Source organism: Hyperolius riggenbachi, chromosome 7 (genome assembly GCF_040937935.1).
Source record: "Hyperolius riggenbachi isolate aHypRig1 chromosome 7, aHypRig1.pri, whole genome shotgun sequence".
NCBI classification, from domain to species: Eukaryota; Metazoa; Chordata; class Amphibia; order Anura; family Hyperoliidae; genus Hyperolius; species Hyperolius riggenbachi.
This window is the reverse complement of record NC_090652.1, coordinates 52,907,611-52,930,340: the sequence shown is the minus strand read 5'-3', so window position 1 is coordinate 52,930,340 and position 22,730 is coordinate 52,907,611.

Sequence of the window (22,730 nt, the reverse complement as noted above, 5' to 3'; positions counted from 1 at the left end):
CAGTTGCCTGGCAGCCCTGCTGGTCTATTTCTCTGCAGTAGTATCTGATTAAAACCAGAAACAAGCATGCAGCTAGTCTTGTCAGATCAGACTTATAAGTCTGAACCACTGAAACACCTGATCTGCTGCATGCTTGTTCAGGGGCTATGGCTAATAGTATTAGAGGCAGAGGATCAGCAGGGCTGCCAGGCAACTGGTATTGTCTAAAAGGAAATAAACATGACAGCCTCCATATACCTCTCTCTTCAGTTCCCCTTTAAGCCAATGTTTTGCATGGCCACCTAGCTTTTCATCCTTCCCAGGCCAGCTAGGCTGGCTTCAGCCTGTAGCGTTGGTAGGATAGTGGTGAGCATAGCTTCCCTCCAAGCAGTTGACTTGGGTTAGATTCCTGGCCAATGTTTTATGTGAGCGTGCTTTTGACATCCTACAAATCCCTGCAAGACAAGATCTTCGTCCTCCTCCAGAGGGGGAGCAGGGAATTACGCTTCCTGATAGATGTATACACATGCAAGATGTTGTAAAGCAGTTTAGGTCTGCAATTCAACATTCAATGTGATTTCTCACCTTAAAACAGTGGTTTGCGTCAAATCGATGTGTTTTATTGAGACTTTTGAGGTGTATTCCACTCAAGCATTTCTCTCTGTCCAGGTATTAGACCACTTGAAACATCTTTTCCATCATTTTTCTAGCCAGCATAATTTTTTCTAAATTTTCAAGTTCGCCTCTCCTTTGAAGTCTATTGTGGTTCTCGAAAGTTTGCGCGAACCCGAACTTTCGCGGTAGGTTCGCGAACCGGGTTCGTGAACTTAAAATCGGAGGTTCGGCCCATCTCTAGAGACTATAAGGGGGGAGGATAAGGGGGTTGATTCACTAACAATACCCTCCTGTTACTCGCTCTATTTAATCAGTCTGCATGCTATAGCATGCAGCGCTCATAATTAACATCACTCACAGGAGCGCACACTATGCTGCTGTATTGCAGCATAGTGAGCGCTAGTTACTTCATGCCCACTCAACTTGGCCCGCCCTGAGCTCCTTCGGGTCCAGTCACTTTAACCACTTCAGGACCAAGCCAATTTTCATTATTCTGCTATGCCTTTCCTTAAAGGGGATCTGTGGAGGGTTTTAAAAACAAAAAACTGACACTGACCTGGGGCTTCTATCGGCCCCCTGCAGCTGTCATATCCCGCACCGTCCTCCTACAATTCTCAGTTCCCCACCGCTGGTCCCAGTCTAATTATTTATCTAACTAGGTGGATACTGCTCGCTCCCGCTCGCATTTCTGGGAGCTTACTGCGCAGGCAAATTACGAGAAAACCTCATACTGCACCTGCCCAGTAAGCTCCCATAGACACGAGCAGGAGTAAGCACAAACACGGCCATGGCCATGCAGCTGCAGTTGTATTGTACGAACAATTAGGCCGGGCCTGTTGGTGGGGAATGGAGGACTGCGCGGGACATGACAGCTGCAGGGGGCTGATAGAAGCCCCAGGTAAGTGTCAGTTTTTTGTTTTTAAAACCCACCACAGACAGAGCCCCTTTAAGTTGATAGTTAGCTCTTGGGCAATTATTAGTTTACCCAAACATATTTAGTATTGTTTTTTTCAGGACAAATAGGGCTTTCTTTTGACATCACTTAATCATAGTAAATCTGGAATTTGCTTGTGTTTTAAATACTGTAGATAATATGTTTAAAAAAAAATATAGAATTTTCAGAATTTTTTATCCAAAAATATGTAAATCTCTCAAATTACAGTAGTAAAACGTTCAGAAACTGATTATTCTATATGTTGTCTATGCAGAGATTTCAAAATGATGTCGATCATTTTTAGGTACACTGCAGGGGCACTATATAGAGGTGAACATTAGGATTTTAAGAGCGAAAAAGTGATAATTATGCGATCCTAGTGATTAGGTGATCAGGAGCCAATCAAAATTGCTCCTCATTCATTCCAGGTGTCAGCTGTCAAAATACACTAGAACAGTGGAGTAAAAATCGACTATGTGTCAAAAACTAGCATTCATAGATAAGACTTTTATAAATGCAAAAGATTTTAATATGCATGGTCCTGAAGTGGTTAAATGACTTTTGGTTGGCCCAATAGGGTGCCTGTCAAGTGATGTCAAATTTCAGGCAGCCTATTGGGCCAAAGTGCAGGGATCACGCCCAGGGTTGCTTGTCATGACCTTGTGATCACAAGTAACTTGTGATCACAAGTCATTTTTGCTGATCACGAGCTCATCATTGGCAATCGTGATTGGCTGACGAGTGTTTGCACTCGTGATTTGATTTGTGATCACGAGTTAATCGTGATCATGACGAGCTCGTGACCACAGTAGTCAGAGAAATTACATTGTATGACATTGTTGGGCCAATCAGAGGAGGGCCCCTAGTCAAGGCCTTAGCAACTAATCAGAGGAGGGGAGCCTGGCCCTCCCCTCCTCTTTATAAGGAGGCAGCCATTTTGACAATCTCATCCTTGCTTGTGACTTGTGGTACTGAGAGCATCTCCAGTGCTTCTGTGTCTTATAGCAAGTGCTTTCCAACTGTTTTACCCAGCGTTTTTGCATCCAAAACATTTATTACATATTGACTGTATTGCTGTATAGATAGATAGTGATTTGATTGTGTTAGACATTCAGTGTAGCTGAGTGTATTTACTGTATACAGTGCTAGGCTAGCTTAGCTGAGGTTTGTGCAGGCTAGGACTGCTAGGTAGCCTAGCATTAGCCTGTAGGTAGGTAAGGTATTAGTCCTTGATTATGTATCAGTTACTGTGCAGTTACTGTGGTAGTTTAGTGTTAGACTTACATTAGAATACAGTCAGTGTCAGTGATTTTGCTATTTTACACCTGTAGAACACATATATTGTTTTGCTGTATGTCACAGGAGCCCTAGTGGCTGACCGCACTTAGCCTTCTAAACGGTGCCAGCGCACAGATCGTGCGAACTCTGGTCGCAGTCAATGCGCAGGAACCGTTAAGAATTGGCCGCAGACAACTCAGAAGGGAGCCTGTGAGACACGGGTGATTACAACTTCACCCACTGGTTCAGAGTAAACTGCCACCACCGCGGTTATCATGGGACCGTGGAGCCCACTAACTGACTGACTAATCCTGCGAATAAAACGGTTAAACACACGATATTCTGTCTAGCCAACAACAAACAAACAGTAGCGTATCTTCAGAGACCCGGGATCAGTTCTGTGTGTGTGCTGATAAGCAGGGTAGCGGACAGTGAATGACTTGGAGAAAGTCGTTTATTCACGCAATATAAATAATTAATATATACAGACAATTATTAACATCACAATTATTAAGACAGTAATAGCCAGTATAAAAAAATAAAAGAAGGGAGAAAAATACTTAGTTCCTGGAAAGATGTCCTTTTTGTGGGAAAATCAGAGTTCTGGGTTTCAATCTGAGTTCAGAGTTCAGACCAGGTGGATGCCAGCATATCCTCAAGCTGGCACCTGATGAGTTCAAGATCTTTCAGTGTGGAGGACACTGAGTTTGGCTCCTCTGCCATTCTTATGCCCCTGATTCAGTAGGAGGGAGTGAGGGCGGGCCCACACCCCCCCCTTAGAACATGAGATGAGTCCTCCCCTTGTCCTGGGGGCCAGAAATCATGCCTTAACCATATATGGGCTCTATCTCACAGAACCGTACAGGTCAGGGCAGATTTATTAATATTTTCAGGTCTGCCTCGATGTACCCAGCAGCCTGATACCAAACATGAGGGGTGAGACCCTTGTGGTATCAGCAGGGCACTTCCAAACTGCCTAACTGGCAGTCCTTACCTCAGAATGTTCTGAAACTTCCTCAGAACCAGCACCGGGGCTCATGCTACACTTCCCCCACATTTGGCGAAGCTGCCATCTCAGGAACCCCAGAAATATGACAGATCTGGGAAGTTATGGATATGCTATGAGACTCAGGTTATTCCCAGGCAAAGGCTCTTTGAAGTTTGGAGCAGCCAGCTAGGTGTCACCTCCCCTGCTGGGAGGGAGCCAGTGGGTCTGGCTTCCCCCCAACTAGATTGCTTCTGCCATGGTGCTTGTCACCTTATACCTGATGGATGGGCCATCAGCACAGCTTGAAGCCAGGGACTCTCTGGGCCCAGGCTCATTAGCATATCAAAAGAGCCATCCAGCCTTTAGGATGGTGCTCTCTCTCTGCTAAGAAAAGGACTTCAGCTGCCCCTACACACTCAACCCAGATTGTATCGATTTGAAGCGTAATCGATGCAGGGAATCGAGTGCGATCGCTTTTTCTTCACGGGCGGTTCCAGGACGCGCCTGCGGCCCCGCAACCGTCCGTGACACTGTATACTTGACATTTGATAGACAGAGCAGTCATATATACTGTATACAGTCGCTTAGCTGAGGTTTGTGCAGGCCAGTGAGGGCAGGCCTGCTAGCTTGTTACTAGGTAGCGTAGCCTAGTAGCCTGTTAGGTTAGTGATTATTATTTCTTGATTATATATATATATCAGTTACTGTGTTAGTTTAGTGTTAGACTTAGACTAGCATACAGTCAGTGTCAGTCAATACTGCAGCATCTCTATCACTTCTGCAGTTGCTGTCTTTGAGTGTGTGTGACACGCTATTCAGGCAGTCTCTTACTGTGTCACTCATGGTCACTCTCCTGTGACACTCTCCTGTAACTGCTCATTTACTGTGCGATTTTGCTATTTTACACCTGTAGAACACATTCATTGTATTGCAGTATACTTGACATTTGATAGTTACTGTATACAGTTTGTTAGCTGAGGTCTGTGTTCAGGGCAGGCCAGGACTGCTAGCCAGGTAACTTAGAAGTAGCCTGTAGGTAGGCTAGGGTTTATTTATTGATTCTCTGTGTTACTGTTAGTTTATTTACTGTTACTCCATTAGCATTAGCAGTACTACAGTCAGGACTCAACAGCATCTGTCTCTCACTGTGATTATTATTATTATTTATTGTATTTATAAAGTGCCAACATATTACGCAGCACTGGATATTAATTTAGGGTACAGATAGTGTTGGGCGAACAGTGTTCGCCACTGTTCTGGTTCTGCAGAACATCACCCTGTTCGGGTGATGTTAGAGTTCGACCGAACACCTGATGGTGTTCGGCCAAACCGTTCGGCCATATGGCCGAACTCACAGCGCTGGCCGATCGTTCCCCGAACGTTCGGCTAGCGCTGTGATTGGCCGAACGGGTCACGTGGTTCGGACCCGAACGCGCTCTGATTGGCTGAACGGGTCACGTGGTTCGGGTAAATAAATACCCGATTCACGTCATTTCTCCGCCATTTGTCTGTGGGTTTAGCTTTGGGTAGGAAGGCAGGGTAGTTCTCTCTCCAGCCAGGCTAGCCAGGGTCCCCCCAGTCATTGTGTCGCTGCTGGGAACAGTAGTACACCGCTCACCCACACTATATAGCATTGTGTTTACTGCCACTCTGTGTACACGGCTCACCCACCACTGTATAGCATTGTGTTTACTGCCACTCTGTGTCTCTGCTGGGAACAGTAGTACACCGCTCACCCGCCACTGTATAGCATTGTGCTCTGTGTCGCAGCTGGGAATAGTGGTACACCGCTCACCCGCCACTGTATAGCATTGTGCTCTGTGTCGCTGCTGGGAACAGTAGTACACCGCTCACCCACCACTGTATAGCATTGTGCTCCGTGTCACTGCTGGGAATAGTAGTACACCGCTTACCCACCACTGTATAGCATTGTGCTCTGTGTCGCTGCTGGGAATAGTAGTACACCGCTCAACCACCACTGTATAGCATTGTGCTCTGTGTCGCTGCTGGGAATAGTAGTACACCGCTCACCCACCACTGTATAGCATTGTGCTCTGTGTCGCTGCTGGGAATAGTAGTACACCGCTCACCCACCACTGTATAGCATTGTGCTCTGTGTCGCTGCTGGGAATAGTAGTACACCCCTCACCCACCACTGTATAGCATTGTGCTCTGTGTCGCTGCTGGGAATAGTAGTACACCGCTCACCCACCACTGTATAGCATTGTGCTCTGTGTCGCTGCTGGGAATAGTAGTACACCGCTCACCCACCACTGTATAGCATTTCTGTACTGCCACTGTACTGCTGCCAGTCAGCGTGTACTTTAAGGATAAGTGAAATGAAGAAGAAATCCTGTGAAAGAGGGACGGGCAAGGGAAGAGGTGTTTCCCCTGACGGTTCACGTACAGGCCACAGTGGAGCACTGAAGAAAACCCACTCAATACCGCCCATGTTGTCAAGGAAATCAACCCTCACAAATCCAAAAGAACAGGACCAGATAATTAATTGGATGACCTCTCAAGCGTCCAGCAGTGTGTTAAGCAGCACCAGCACATCACGCACGAGGTCTGAGTCCTCAGCCAGTTACAAGGAGCCAGTGGGCACAAAGCTGACACAACCGGCAGCGACACCACGCACACAACTGCCAAATAACCAGTCCGAAGAATTTCCTCAGGACACAATGGGGTATTCGCAGGAGCTATTCTCAGCCCAACAAACTTCCACCTTTCAAAGGTCAATGGAACAGCCAGAAATGTTGTGCCCGGATTCACAACCATTTACTGTGGGAAATGCACCGCGCACTGAAATGCAAGGCGAGTCCGAGGACTTTGAAACCCAAATCCCAGAGCAAGTTGGGCAGGAGGGGTTTCAATTGCAGGAGGTCGGCCGAGAAGATCTGGAAGACGACATTGGAGTGAGCTGCTCAGAGGTTGTTCTGGGGAGCTCTACTCCACGGCGGCGGCCCACAATCACATATGACGAGTTTGAGGAGATGGAAGAGGAGGAGGGTATGGACAATGTGGACACAGACCCAGATTTTGTATGTGAAGGAGAACATCGCCGTCGTAGCAGCACAGATCGAGTGGTGGAGACAAACAGCTTCAAGGGCATGATGTCAGTGCCCATCCCACGTTACGTGGTTCCCAGCCGCTACCACTTTGCGCGCTCTGCAGTGCCTGAGTTGCATGAGCACGTGGTCAGCAAAATAACCCGAAGCTTGAAGAATGCCGTTGCCTGCAAGGTTCACCTCACCACTGACACCTGGACGAGTGTGTTCGGCCAGGGTCGATACATCTCCCTTACCGCGCACTGGGTGAACCTTGTGGAGCCTGGCAGCGATTCCTCACCTGCTACGGTGCGGGTGTTGCCCACGCCGCAAACAGCTGCACCGCCGTCCCTCCCACTGGATAACAACAGCAGCACCTACCTCTCTGACTCCTTCTCCTCCAACGCATCTCAAAGCTGTACCTCATCCGGAAATGCTAACCCAGCAGCAGTAGGATCGTGGAAGCAGTGCAGCACAGCTGTTGGCATGCGTCAGCAAGCGTTGCTGAAGCTAATCTGCCTTGGGGATAAGCAGCATACAGGGGAGGAAATTTGGAGGGGAATAAAGGAACAGACGGATTTGTGGCTGGCACCGCTGGACCTGAAACCGGGCATGGTTGTGTGTGATAATGGGAGTAATCTCATTCGCGCTTTAAGGTTGGCTAAGCTGACACACATCCCTTGCCTGGCGCACGTGATGAACCTAGTAGTTCAGCGGTTCCTGAGGACATACCCAGGCGTGGCCGATCTTCTGTTAAAGGTGCGACGAGTGGCCAAACATTGTAGAAATTCCAGTACTGCTTCGGGGGCACTCGCCAAGATGCAGGAGCGCTTCAATCTCCCCCACCATCGCTTGCTGTGTGATGTCCCTACGCGCTGGAATTCTACGCTGCACATGCTAGCCCGCTTTTGCGAGCAGAAGAGTGCAGTGGTCCAGTACATGACGGCGCAGTATGGAGGCGCATCCGGACAGCTGCCAAGCTTCTGTGGATCCGATTGGGCCAACATGTTGGACCTCTGCCAAGTCCTCCAAAATTTTGAGCAATCCAAGTTGCTTGTGAGCAGTTACAACTCTTCAGTCAGCATTACCATACCACTACTGTGTTTACTGAAGAAGTCAATGTTGAAAATCAAGGAAACAGCTGTCATGATGCAACTGGGGGAATCTGAAGGAGAAAACGATCAGCGTGATGATACCAACATCAGGCCATCTGCCTCAGGAAACGCTGGCCCCAGCAGCTATGACGAAGAAGAGGAGGAGGAACAGCTGGAGTTGGAGCAGGAATTTCATGCCACCACTGACGAGGGCCAGAGCGGTGCACGTTGGACTTCCACAATTCAGCGCGAATGGTCAGCAGAAGCAGACCAGGAAGAAGGTGACGACTATGATGCATCACAACTATCACAACGCTCACAAGAGGATGATGAGGATTCTGGCAGGACTCTGGCACACATGGCTCAATTCATGCTAGACTGCATTGAACGCGACCCACGCATTGTACGCATTCTGGACAACACCAATTACTGGGTTTATACCCTTCTGGATCCACGGTACAAACACAATGTTCCAAAACTGCTTGAAGAAAGAGTCAGACAGGTCAAAATGGAAGAATACCAGCAGGCCCTTGTGGAGACTAGAGAGGAGATTGACATCCTCCCCCTCCTCTAGCCAGTTGTACGCCGACAGACTGACTTCCGCAAATCCAGGATGACCAGGAGGGCAGCAAACAACACAAGCCGCAGCTAGTGCCCAAAAGGGAATGGTATCGGCAGTGTCCTTGGAGTGGGAAAAGTGGGACACCCATGCAGCAGCCCACAGAATAGCAAGCGTGCAGATCCACCTCCAACACCGATCGCCTGGAGAAGATGGTCAAGGACTACATGTCAGATGGCGTAGCTGTGTTGAACAATCCATCTGCACCCTTCAACTATTGGGTATCGAAGCTAGACACCTGGCACGAACTGGCAATGTACACAATAGAGGTGCTGGCTTGCCCGGCAGCCAGCGTTATGTCGGAACGCTGTTTCAGTGCTGCCGGAGGCATCATCACAGTTCGGCGTATCCGCCTCTCCACAGACAATGCAGACCGTCTGACTCAAATTAAAATGAATCAATCCTGGATTGGAAACAACTACGCAACACTCCCGGACCCCAACCAAGTAACATGAACAATGAACATCTGTGATGGGTTAGCGTTTCCGGTCCCTGTTTATTGAACCTTTCATCTGTATTACATTTATGACTGCATGGCGACAAAATGCATTGCTATCCGCACGCTTCTTGTCCTCATGCAAGGCCTGGGTTGTTGTGTCTCAAAGCGTGGCCTTCTCCTCCTGCGCCGCCCTCCTCCTGTTCCATCACGTGTGCTGCTGCTGGGTTAGCGTTACCGGTCCCTTTTCCTGGAACCTCTTATCTGTATTACATTTATGACTGCATGGCGACAAAACGCATGTTACCTGTGCAAAGAAAAATGACATTTTCTGCATTTAAAAGACATTTTTTCCTTTGAAACTTTACAATCAATTTTCTCAAAAACTATAAGCTCTTTTTCAAATATTTTTTTCCTCTTGTACCCACTCCCAAGGTGCACATACCCTGAAAATTTGGGGTATGTAGCATGTAAGAAAGCTTTACAAAGCACGAAAGTTCGGGTCCCCATTGACTTCCATTATGTTCGGAGTTCGGCGCGAACACCCGAACATCGCGGCCATGTTCGGCGAACGTTCGCGAACCCGAACATCCAGGTGTTCGCCCAACACTAGTTACAGACAATATTTAGGGGTGACAAACAGCAATATGACAATTGACAAGACAGGAATACAAGCAAACCAGATCACACAGCACAGTATGAGTACCAGGTAATGCTTAGTCAGTCACTGGAGGGGAACATGGAGATTAGGCAAGTTAGGTTCACTCAGATACATAGCATGGGTTCACAGTAATGGAGGTGCAAGATCAGGTAGGACACAAAAGGAGGAGGACCCTGCCCAAAGGCTTACAATCTAGAGGGAGAGGTAGGGACACGAGAGGTAGGGGACCAGAGTTCAGCTGTAGGTTTAGAGCCTGTGTGAGGGGTGGTAGGCCAGAGTGAAAAGGTGAGTTTTGAGGGCCTTCTTGAAGGTGTTGAAGGAGGGGGCTGCCCTAATGGGTGGAGGTAGGGAGTTCCATAGTGTTGGAGTGGCTCTTGAGAAGTCTTGGAGGCGTGCATGGGACTGGTGATGCGGGGGGCGGTTAGGAAAAGTTCATTGGAAGAGCAGAGTGAGCGGCTAGGTGTGTACCTCTGAGTAAGATCAGAAATGTAGGTTGGACAGGTTTTGTGGACGGATTTGTAGGTCAGACACAATATCTTGAATCTGATTCTGGACTGGATAGGAAGCCAGTGGAAGGATTCACGGAGGGGAGCCGCCCTGGTGGAGCGATGGGAGGAGTGGATAATTCTGGCTGCTGCATTCATGATGGACTGCAGTGGGGCTATTCGGGTCATAGGGAGACCAGACAGAAGGGCATTGCAGTAGTTGAGGCAGGAAATTATGAGGGCATGGATGAGGAATTTTGTGGTGGCAGAGGTCAGGAAAGGGCGAATCTTACAGATGTGACGAAGGTGGAAGTTGCAGGACTTTGTGAGGTTTTGGATGTGGGGAGTGAAGGAGAGTGCGGAGTCCAGGGTGACACCCAGACAGCGGGCTTGAGAGGTAGGGTGAATGGTAGTGAGGTTAACAGTGACCTACACATCTGGGAGGTCCAGGGATGACCGGGTGGGAAGATCATAAATTTAGTTTTGTCTAGATTTAGTTTCAGGAACCTAGCGGACATCCAGGAGGAGATGGCAGATAGGCAGGAGGAGACCTTGTCCATGTGTCAGGGGTGTGGAGGTAGATTTGGGTGTCATCTGCATACAGATGATAGTTAAAACTCATGGAGGAGATAACCTTGCCAATGGAGGATGTGTATAGGGAGAACAGTAGGGGGCCAAGGACCAAGCCTTGGGGGACTCCCACTGAGAGGTTGTTGGGGGTGGACGAGGACTCATTGAAGGAGGTCGTAAAGGAGCGGTTGGAGAGGTAGGATGAAAGCCAGGTCAGGGCGAGATCGTGATTCTGCAGCTGCTGCCTGCCTGTAGTGTGAGTGTGTGACAGTCAGTCTAAAGGTGGCCATACATGGTACAATTTTTCATTTTCTTTCGATTAGATAATTTAGTTCGATTATTCCGCTAGATCGAATATAAAGATTTTTCCAGTATGTCCGATCAGATTGTTCTCGAAAAAACGGGATAATCGTTTGAATTTCTTGATCGAAAAAAAAAATAATTTTCAACTTTCATTCGATTCGATCATTTAGAGAAAATCGAACGTTTTTATTGTATTGTGTATGGGCACCATTAGTGTCACTCACTGTCTCTCTCTTCTTATAGTAGTGTGTTTCACAGCGCAGGTGTATTCTTCTTCTGATGTAAGTCTTTTCCACTCCACCAGCTGTGTGCACTCAAAGTGCAAACAAAGCAGACAGGGATGCTCTCAGTGGAAAATATAGAGTTTGTTTATTTTTAGATAAAAAGGGCAGTACAGGTAATACGGGGTACATACTTACTTTCAGAGGGCCCTAATCCACTTAGGACCCTCCCCAGGCATGTAGCACTTTCCACTTTCAGTGGTACTAGAGACCCTCAGTATTCAGCCCTTCTCCGTGCTGCCCGCTCTTGTCCTGACTAGTTTAGCTGCTGCCGTCATCAGATTTTTATCCCCTGATGACAGCAGCAGCCGAAACTAGTCGGGACAAGAGCGGGAAGCATGGAGCAGGGCTGAATACTGAGGGTCTCTTGTACCACTGAAAGTGGAAAGCGCAACATGCCTGGGGAGGGTCCTAAGTGGATTAGGGCCCTCTGAAAGTAATCGTGTACCCCGTATTACCTGTACTGCCCTTTTTATCCAAAAATAATCAAACTCTATATTTTCCTTTGAGAGCATCCCTGTCTGCTTAGTTTGCACTTTAAGTGCACACAGGTGGTGGAGTGGAAAAGACTTACATCAGAAGAAGAATACACCTGCACTGTGAAACACTACTATATATTGCCTATTTGGATATTAGGATTTATCCTAAACACAGCTGCAATTTGATTCTTCACGCCGAAGTGGGGCGCCACAGTATTCACCATATAGACTGTCTCTCTTTTCTTATCACTAGTGTTCTGTTCAATTCATTACCAGAGTCAGTTCAGTTTAGTTAGTGACTGACTGAATGATTGACTAGAATGTTACTTACTTACTGTTACTGATTTTTACTTGGTGTAGACAGTACACCAGTAGCTCACTCACTGTCACTGACTGCCCATGTACGTGAAGTGAAGTGAGCTACGACATTATATTTGTCCATTAAAAAAAGACCCCCCTCCCCCCAAAAAAACAAAAACAAACAAAAAAATACATTTTTTGTCCAATTTTCACTAGTCACCACCCCACACATATTTAATATAAAAAAAAAAACAATCAGGGTATCCTTGTAACGATTGTGGAACTTCCTCCGTGATCAGCGCACAACGCGTGCGCTGATACGACGGAAATCCTCCACAAGCGTATAATTGCAGGAACCCAGCAAAAGGTGCTACGCACCCGTAGAGGGAAATTCCTGTCGGCAGATGGCATTGTGGAGTGCAGAGGAACCAATCCTCTGTCTGTACCTCCACAAATGCCAGACAGGAATTGTACGAAGCGCAGAACGCAATCGCAAGAGAAGCGATTGCGAATGAGAACGAGCAAAGGGACAGGTTGTATGTGTGTGCACCAAACTAGTCGTCAACCCGCGACGGTGCACACACCACAGCAGATAAGAAGTAGGAACGAGATCGCGAGAGGTGCGATCGCCAAATGTGACACAAGGCTACAGCAAGGCGGAGCACGAGAGTCACAAAGGCACAGCAAATCATGCAATGAGGAGATACGGAAAATAACAAACGCTAGCTAACCGCGAACACCGCACTCATTCGCAACAGTGCACGCGATTATGCGCGGTCTCCATGTGATAAGCACAATAGAGACAAGCACGCCTAACTAACCATCGACAGACAACCATGAAACAGAGGACGCGAACGCTTGCTTAACGGTTACCTCACCAAGCCTCCAGCAAGCGTTCGTAGCAGACAAGACAGACACACGAAAACAGGGACAAGCGAGAGATAGGATCCACAGCACTAGCGAAAGTGGCTAGTGCGATCCAGGAAGACAGAACAGAAGGATCCACAGCACTAGCGCAAGGCGAGTGCGATCCAGGAAGGCAGAACAGAAGGATCCACAGCACTAGCGCGAAGCGAGTGCGATCCAGGCAGGAAGAACAGAGTAGCAGAGCAGAAGGATCCACAGCACTAGCGCAAGGCGAGTGCGATCCAGGAAGGCAGAACAGAAGAATCCACAGCACTAGCGGAAAGTGGCTAGCGCGATCCAACGAGACAGAACAGAAGGATCCACAGCGCTAGCGCAGGATGCTAGTGCGATCCAAGTGAGACAGAACAGAAGAGATAGCTGGTAGCAACCGCTGCACCAGCTATACTCCAAGACCAGAGATCAGAACCATTTCCTGTCGACCACCGCTGGGACAGGACAATCGCAACAGAACAAACAAAACAGATAAGCAATCCTAACTGCACTAGAGAAACCTGCCTAGTGCAGTTTCAGGAATTACTCTAAGCTGATCTTCAAACAAGGAGAAAGGCTGACACTCCTCCAGGAGTGTTTCACAGGAAGGAATCCTTATGACCAGCCAAGCATTGTGGGAAACACATAGTACTTATAGTACACGCCTCCAATGAATGTGGCCAGGCAATTTGCATGACAACGTATGCAAATTCCTCAGCAAGCACAAGCTGCAAAACTGACAGAAGGTCTCCTCTTCAGAGTCCTGCAGCATGCAAACCTAAACAATGGTCAAAAGGCAGCTAAGCAAATCATTACAGTACCCCCCCCCCCCTCCAGGGTCGAATTCCAGACGACCCTCAAAACTGCTATTAGCAAAAGACTCCAACCGAAGACTCATGAAGGTCGGGACAGCCCGACAAGGTCCGATTCCAGAGTCGGTCCATCTGAAACCGACCTCATCGGAAACAGAAGCCACCGAAACATGCCCATCAGCACTACAGGTCTCAGCGTAACACCCATCAGGACTGTGGATACCAGAGAAGAACCCATCGACACCCTCCAGACAATACCCACCACCTTCCAAGGAGCGTCCGAAAATACCAAATCTGCCACAAAACCTGTTCGAAGTGTCTCTTTCAAAACAAAAGCCGCTGTTGATCGTATTCAGGGTACCAAGCAAAACTTATCTCGGAATCTCCCAGAACGCCTTGAAGCTCCGCAGAGATTCCAAGAAGCCAGAACGCTCACCAGACTCACATGAAGAGCTACCAAGCACCCCCATGGAACCTATGACAGTTCCAGATTCAGAATTAGCAGGACACCCATCAAGATCAGGACTTTCAGCTACCACTTCTGGGCATGCAAGCAGGCAGGCTAAATCAGAACATGTCTCCACCGAGGAAGCATCTGAGTACGCTGGTAACCGAGGCACACTTGGGCTTTCTGGGTCACAGAGCACACTGGGGTACACCAGCACAGGAGAAACCTCAGGACATGTCGGGGAACTGCCAACCTCAGAGTCCGGCACAACCAGACCAAAACCAGGACCGGGCAGAAAATCATCACGAGTAGAGGTCACAGGTACTGGTATTTCAAAAGAAGACTCGGTCTCAGGCTTAGAGATCTCAATGACTGTAATGGTATCTGACAGAAATTCATCATTGACTACCCATGACTGAAGCTCCACCAGAGCTGAAAAGGTAGCCAGCAAGGCAGCAATGCCTACGGAAGGGGGCAACACCTCAGAAGGACTTGGGAGGCAGGAGACATCTCCTACAAGTTCTGCACCCTTTGGGAGGAACTCGGAGACCTCCAGAACATCAAACAAACCTCAGGAACATCATTTTCCAGGTTTTCTAAGAAGGATTCTGAACTAACCATGTTACAGGGCTGAACATTAAATACCTCCTGCAGGCAGGGCAGATGTCCCAGGAATGGTTCCACCATAACCTGAGACTGAACTTCATCATAATTAGCGGGATGTACAGGAAGGAATATTTACTGGAACACACACTGACTCCCTAACTTCATTCTCACTGTACCCAGAATTCTGTGTGGCAGTCAAACTAGCTTGTAACTCCAAAACTGCAGAAAAACAGGTGAGTATAGTGGCAATATCTAGACGAGCCTCTAGGGACACTGCAGGGGATTCTAAGCAAGGCCACATTGACTCATCCAGAGTACAGGGTGCAGAATCAGCACTTTCCTCAGAGCAAGAAAGGGGCTCACAAACGTCAGTGTGAAAGGAAAACATGTTTTTATTCATGGTACAGGGCAGGCTCAGAGAAAGCGTCTCTGAACAAGGCAAAGAAGGCTCAGCATCAGATTCGCAAAACCGAAGCGCTGTCTCACTCTTAGATTCGGCTAACAATGTCGAATCCGAGGAATCAGAACGCAAAACCTGTGAATAAAAATTCACTTTAGGTTGTGAAACTGACGCTTCCATAGTGCAAACCTCCGCGATCTGCGGAGCAGACTGCAAGGCATCTAGGACCGAAACAGTGGAGCAACTGTCATCAGGCAACGGGCCCCTACAGGTGTGAACAGGGTGAGACAGAGACTCTTTTGCAGAAGAAATAGCGACATCAACAGGATAAACTTTATTAGGCATATTAATTTTACTTTTTTTTTTTTGTAACACTGTTTTTATTAAACAAATATTGTATCATACAAACATTTGAAATTGTCAGCAAATGTCCATTTCAACAAAAAGGCATATATTCTGTCTATAACACAATAAAATTGGAGATATGAAAAAATGGGTTATCGTGTGAGTTTGTATTGTCCTACATTTCCATTTATCCATGAGACAATGAAAACAAAAGCAAGAAAGAAAAAGAAAAAGAAATAACATGCTATTACAATAGAAGTTAAGTTAAAACCTGAGTATTTGTTCCTGAGGTCTGTTGTTCATCAATTTGGAAAGGAAAGCTTAACATTACTAACGTGAGCTGTGCCCCACTAAGGAGGAGTAGAAAGAAAGAATCATGGGTCCTTATGGTGTATGTTAGTTAGGCCATTCATGGTAATCTGTGGGGTCCCAATAAAAATTTGTTTCCCGTCTGGTATCCCTTAGGTCGTTTCAATAAAGGTTAGAAGGTGAGGACACATATCAGGGAGGGAAGTAGTTGAGAAAGTACGTCTCCCATGGGTCCCATATTTGTTTAAATCTCTCTTCCGTATCTCTCAGAAGAGAAGTGAGATATTCCATCACCTTAGTCCAATTAATTTTTGCAGTAACTTCAGAAATTGTAGGAGAGAGGGGTTTACGCCAATGGGATGCTATAGATAGTCTAGTAGCTGTTAGTATATGTGTAATCAGTCTCATCACATGTTTCTTTATTCCTGGTATCGGTTTACCTAGGATCATATAGAGGGGATCTAGAGGAATATTAGTATTTGTTACCCTTGCTATTAATGATTGAATCTCTACCCATAGTGGTTGAAGAATTGGACAATACCAGAATATATGCTCTAGAGAGCCTATCTGATTACATCCCCTCCAGCATTGATTGGGTACATCCGGATATATTTTTGATAATACTTCCGGTGTTCTATACCACCGAAAAATCAACTTATAAATGTTTTCCTTTACTTGTGTGCATATTGATGTTTTTTTCGCATTCTCCCATATTGAAACCCAGTCTTCCAATTCTAAGGATTGTCCAAGAGCTTGTTCCCACTTGGTCATATATGAATGTTTGAGTTTGAGGGTACCAGAATTGTCTAGAAGTAGCACATAAATAGCCGAGATAAGCCCTTTTTGGTGACCTTTGTTGTGACACAATCTTTCAAAAGGAGTAAACATGGGAAGGAAATCTGTTCCCTTAGTGAGAGTTCTAAGGAAGTGACTAATTTGATTGTATTCCATAGACAATTGTGGCGTGAAGGTTATTTTTTCCTCTAGTATAGTTTTGGTGATAAGTTTTCTGGTGAGAACATTCGTCCAATTATGGAGATTGGCATAATTAAGACTGAACCATCTACCCATGAATCTTTCTGTCATACCTGGAGCAAAAGCAGGGTTACCTAGTATAGGATATAATGGAGATATTGAGGATCTGAGATTAGCTTTCAGAACTGTTGAGTGCCATACTTGAAGAGTAAATTTAATCGTGGGAAGAAGTTTAATGTGGGGTAGCTTGGGAGGAGATGGAGACCAAATCAAAGAAGCTAAGGAGATTGGGTAAATACTGAACGCCTCTATGAGGCCCCATTTAGTGTATGTCTTTAGATCCGACCATTCAGGGAGTTGGCGTAGGTGGGTGGCCTGATAGTATAGCTTCAAATTAGGTAGACCTAAACCCCCCAGTTCTCTAGAGGTTAATAAAACAGAGGAGTGGATCCGTGGTTTAGAATTATTCCAGACAAATTTTAAGAAGGCTCGCTGTAAGATTTTAAACTGTAGAGAGGGAACTTGGATAGGTAGTGTCTCGAATAAATATAGTAAACGTGGGAGTATATTCATTTTTAAGGAGTAGATCCTACCTATCCATGAGATTTTGTATGCTGTCCATTTATGTAAGTCTTGTAAGATAGATTGTATTAATGAGGGGAAGTTAGCTTTGTATAGAGTAGCGTAATTAGTTGTTAATTGAATCCCTAGATATTTAATAGAGTGAGTCTTCCATTTATAGGGAAAGGATTGTTTTAAGTTAAGGAGCATTGTCGGTGGTATCTTAATAGGAAGTGCTTCAGACTTGTCTTGGTTAAGTTTGAAGCCTGAAATGGCTTCAAATTCTCTTAGAATTGAGTGTAGCACTGGGAGAGAGGTGAGAGGGTTAGTTAACGTTAACAAGATATCATCTGCGAAAAGCGATATTTTATATTCCTGAGTGTTTTGTTTGACTCCAGTTATATCCTGATTTTGTCTGATGGCACACGCCAGGGGTTCAATACTTATAGCAAACAAGAGTGGGGATAGAGGACACCCCTGTCGTGTGCCATTTGTTATGGGGAAGGGAGATGCTGAAGCAAAGGGAAGTTTAACCGTTGTAGATGGAGAAGAGTATAAGTAGCGAATTAGAGTCAAAAAAGTTCCACTAAAGCCCTGACGTTCCATGACCCTAAGCAAAAAAGGCCATGATAACCTATCGAAAGCCTTCTCTGCATCCAAACTTAGTAGCAGAGAAGGCTTCCCAGATCTGTTCATCAATTCTATCAGATCGATAGCTTTCCTAGTGTTGTCTCCCGCCTGACGGCCTAAAATGAAACCTACTTGATCGTTATTAATCATAGAAGTAAGGATTGGGTTTAAGCGGTTTGCCATTACTTTTGTGATAATTTTTAAGTCCGAATTAAGTAAAGATATAGGCCGGAAATTCTGTGGAAGTTGTGGATCCTTGCCCTCTTTGGGGATCATAGTGATCAGGGAGTTCAGAAATGAGTTAGGTGCTACATTCCCCTTCATAAGTGCATTTGCTAGTTTAGTCAAATAAGGGACCAGAGTGGATTGAAGTTTTTTATAGTAAGAGTACGGTAGGCCATCTGGACCAGGGGCCTTTGTGGAAGGAAGATGTTTTATAACCTCTGTGATTTCTTCATCCGTTATAGGGGCATTAAGTGAGTTAATGTTTACTTCAGTTAGAGAAGGCATATTTAATTGATCTAGGAACGCATCTATTTTAGATAGATGTGTAGAGAGATTGGGATATTTTGGTAAGTTATAGAGAGTCTTATAATAGTCTGTGAAAATTTGTGCCACCTTTCGTGGATGGTAGTGGACAGTCCCGTGGGTATCTTTCATAGAGTATATGGAATGGTTGGAAGATTTTGGGTTTAATTTACGGGCCAGGATAGTATGTGGCTTATTGCCTCTTTCATAAAAAAGTTGTCTCGTCCATCTCAAGTTTTTCTCCAGTTGTGTGCATTGAAGGGTTTGTATTTCCTGTTTGAGAGTTTGTACTGCAGAGTAATGTATCTGGGTTGGGTTAGATTTATATAGTTTTTGGGCCGAGTCTAAATCTGAGTAGAGCTTGGAAAGTCTTGAGGAAGACATTCTTTTACGTTTAGTAGCCTCTGATATAAACAGACCCCTGATGAAGGCCTTGTGTGCCTCCCATACCATCCCATAAGGGGGACCTGATTCAGTATTAACTGTGAAGTAAGATTGTAATTCATCTGCAAGCCTAGATAGGATCTTTTTGTCTTGTAATAGAGTTTCATTTAATCTCCAAAAAATCGGTTTGTGAGTATGGGAGAGTAAGTCAATTTCTGTGATGACTGCTTGGTGGTCTGACCATGCGATTGGAAGTATTTCAGCTCCCTTCAGTGATGACAGAAGACTGGATGTTGAGAAGAAATAATCAAGACGGGAGTGAGATGCATGTGGGGGAGAGAAGAAGGTATACTCAATAGAGGTAGGGTTAGAGATCCTCCATAAATCAAGCAGTTTATATTGTCTCATAAGAATTCTAAACTTGCGGGAGTTGCGTTCGTGAGTAGCCGTTGTAATAGTGCTGGGGGGGATATATCGATCTTTAAGGTCAGAGAACGCCAGGTTAAAATCCCCTCCTAACAATAAACTACCCTTTGTATTTTTGAATAGTTTCTTAAGAAATAAAGTAAGGAAAGATAACTGATTGTTGTTGGGGACATAAACATTAGCCAATGTGATTTCCTTACCAGCTAGTGATCCCTGTAGTATTAGGTAGTGACCTTTAGGATCAGAAATAGTTTTGGAGATTTGTAAAGGGAAACTCTTTTTATATATGATTGCTACTCCTGCCTTTTTTGTAGGGCCGGCGGCCAAACACACCTCAGAATATAGTCTGTTATATAGACGTATGTTGTCAGTTTTGCGGAAGTGAGTTTCCTGAAGAAAAGCTAAATCAATATCCAGCCTCTTCATATCTCGAAATAATGAAAATCTCTTCTGAGGTGTGTTTAGACCTTTAGTATTTAGTGTCAAGAATTTAACCATTTTTGAGTTGTAGATGAGATAGTGTGGATATTTGATGAACAGACCATGTAAGGCTCATATGTAATATAGAGAGAGAAAAAAGAGGAACAAAAATAGAAAAACAATAAAGAAAGAAAAGGTATAACCGTGTTTAAAGGTATAACAATATATACTGTATTAAAGGTAACATACTGTAGTATAACATTTCGGTCATCTGAGGACCAGCCATATTTAAACCAATGGCTAATCATATGGGCAGCATAAAACTGCTGCCTAGATGGAAATCGTCCTAGATTGGCCGGCTGCCGTAGCAACCAGACAATTCGAAGGAGGATCTCCCTGAGGTGCATACCGAATCCCAAGAATAAAAACATTAGAATGAACATATAGATGAACATGTCATAAACCATTGGTGGATATCGAGATAGGCTCCATCCCGCCACTCTTTTGAGTACATCCCAGAAAGGGGAGAAGGGGGGAATTATGCTATATATCAGAATATGGTTGAAAATATTTCTCTGCTAGGCCAGCTTGAGATCAGAAAAGTATATGTTCAGCTATCAGTCCTGATAAAAAGAAAAAAAAGATAGAAAAAATGGGTGTGTGGAAGTTGTAATAAATTTCCAAGATTTTTATGGAGAACTATAGCTTTGTGAGGATATAGTCAAGCGGGGTGATCATCCATGTCTTCCGTTCTTTCTGAGAACGTGAGGCTCCTCAGCGGTTGTTTAGTCCATTCAGAGATGTGTCGAATTTTCCTCGGTGGGGAGGAGGTTATCGCAGGACGAGTGAGGGATGCGGAAGTAGGTGGAAGTTTGAGGCCTAGTTGTTTTAAGAACATGGGAGCATCTTCTACATCAGATAATGTTAAGATAAGGCCTTGTTTGTTAACAATTAAGCGAAAGGGGAAGCCCCACTTATATAAAATGCCAGCATCCCTAAGTAATTGCGTAACTGGTCTAAGGATCCTGCGTTTTGTTAGAGTTATTAGGGACAAGTCATTGTAGATGGCAATATCGTCTCCCTTATATGGAATGTTTGATGTGTTCCGTAGTGCTTTAAAAAGAGCATCCTTTGCCTCAAAATAGTGCAGCCTAGCGATAATGTCTTTAGGTGACTTAGTACCTGGTTTCCTTTCCCCTAGAGATCTGTGTGCTCTGTCAATTCTCCACATCTCATCTGGCAGATCTGGAACAATAGTGTGGAACAGTTCTTTCAGATAGGAAACGATCTGGTCATTCTTAAGAGACATAGAGACCCCTTTAATGCGCACGTTTTGTCTCCTTTCCCTGTTTTCCATATCTTCTTGGGCTAAACGCATTGATTTTATATCAGATTGTATAAGTTGTTGATCTTCTGCTAAGTCAGCCTGTTTTATAACAATTGCGTCAACCCTTTCTTCCAGGGCCTGTGTGCGCTCCCCCAGCCCTGCCATGTCAGCACGTATTTCCCCCACTGCAGCCATGATAACTTTTTGCAGAGAGTCTTGTAAGCTGTGGTAATGTTTGTCCAAAGATAGTTCTAATAGCGCTGCAGTAAGTGGCTGTGTAGCGTGGTTATCACTTGCCTGGTCAGAGGAAGAAGCGTCTGGGTGCGCTGCGTGGTCGGCGCCATCTTGGCTGGGGGAGGGACGGAGGAATTTGTCCATAGTGCCCAGCGGGGACGAAGATTTGGAGCCCCCTTTAGTCGCCATTCTGGTCAGGGGGGTTTGCGGAGGCTGTTCCCAGCAAAACCGCCGGCTGCTGTTGTTTCTGGGGCGGAGGAGGCGGCTGTGAAGAGCGGCGGTGAGCGGAGCGTATCTCCTAAGCGGCCATCTTGGGTGGTTCGCGCATGCGCCCTCCTCATATTAATTTTACTTTTGACGCTGCATAGTCGAGAAATTTTCCCCATAGCAGGGTCACAGACGGAAGATCTCAAAGATCTGTTTCTAAATGACAAAGGATCCCACACATCCTTGAGGAAACCGGCAGACTCATGCCGATCACAATCTGCAGGAACATCCGAGAAACAGGCATCAGATCGCACAGATTCAAACTGCACACTGTCAGGAGCGAATCCTTCAGGATTCGCACAGGAATCAACCACAGCGGCACCCTCATTCATTTCAGATTGCACAAAGTCAAGACTCTCATGCTTTACCCCAGAAAGGCAGGAACAATCATCCGACAACGATGTCTCTTTATTGGAATCAATTGGTTGGTGTGTGTGCAACTCATCCAAAATCTTTTGCCATGCATAGATCACCAGACCCACATCATCCTTGTCACATTTATCGGAATCAATCAGAAGGTACATAGAATCGAGACAAGCATTCAAGACATCTTCGCTTTTTGCGATGTAAAAATCGCAAAAGGCTTTCCAATCAAAATCAAATTCCTCCCATAAGGCCCCGACATCCCATGAGGCAAATGGAGGTTCAAACAAGCCAGTATCTAGATAATCTCCATATGGGTGGAGATCAGGAACAAGAACAGAATTTTCAACTGCTGTAATATAGTGTGCAATCCTACCTATAATAGGATCCACATAAGCTTTGGATTGGGGCAACGAAACCTGAGACTGAGAAGTCTCTCTGAAATCATCACATTCAAGTGCTTTCCCTACTTCAGAGTTTACAGAACTAATTTCTTTATTTGTAGTTGCTATGGGCAACGGATTTTTCCGCTGGGAAGTCTTCCTAGATCTTTTACGTTTAGACTTAGCAGCTCTGGATGGCTGCTTTTTCGATGGAAGAGTAGATGGAACAGCTGATTGAGCTGCTGACAACAACTCATTAAGGGGGTATGGTAATTGAGGTAATCTCAGCCAATTGTGAATTAAAAAGGCTAAGAATTCCAGGGGTCTTTGACTCAGGGTGGTATGA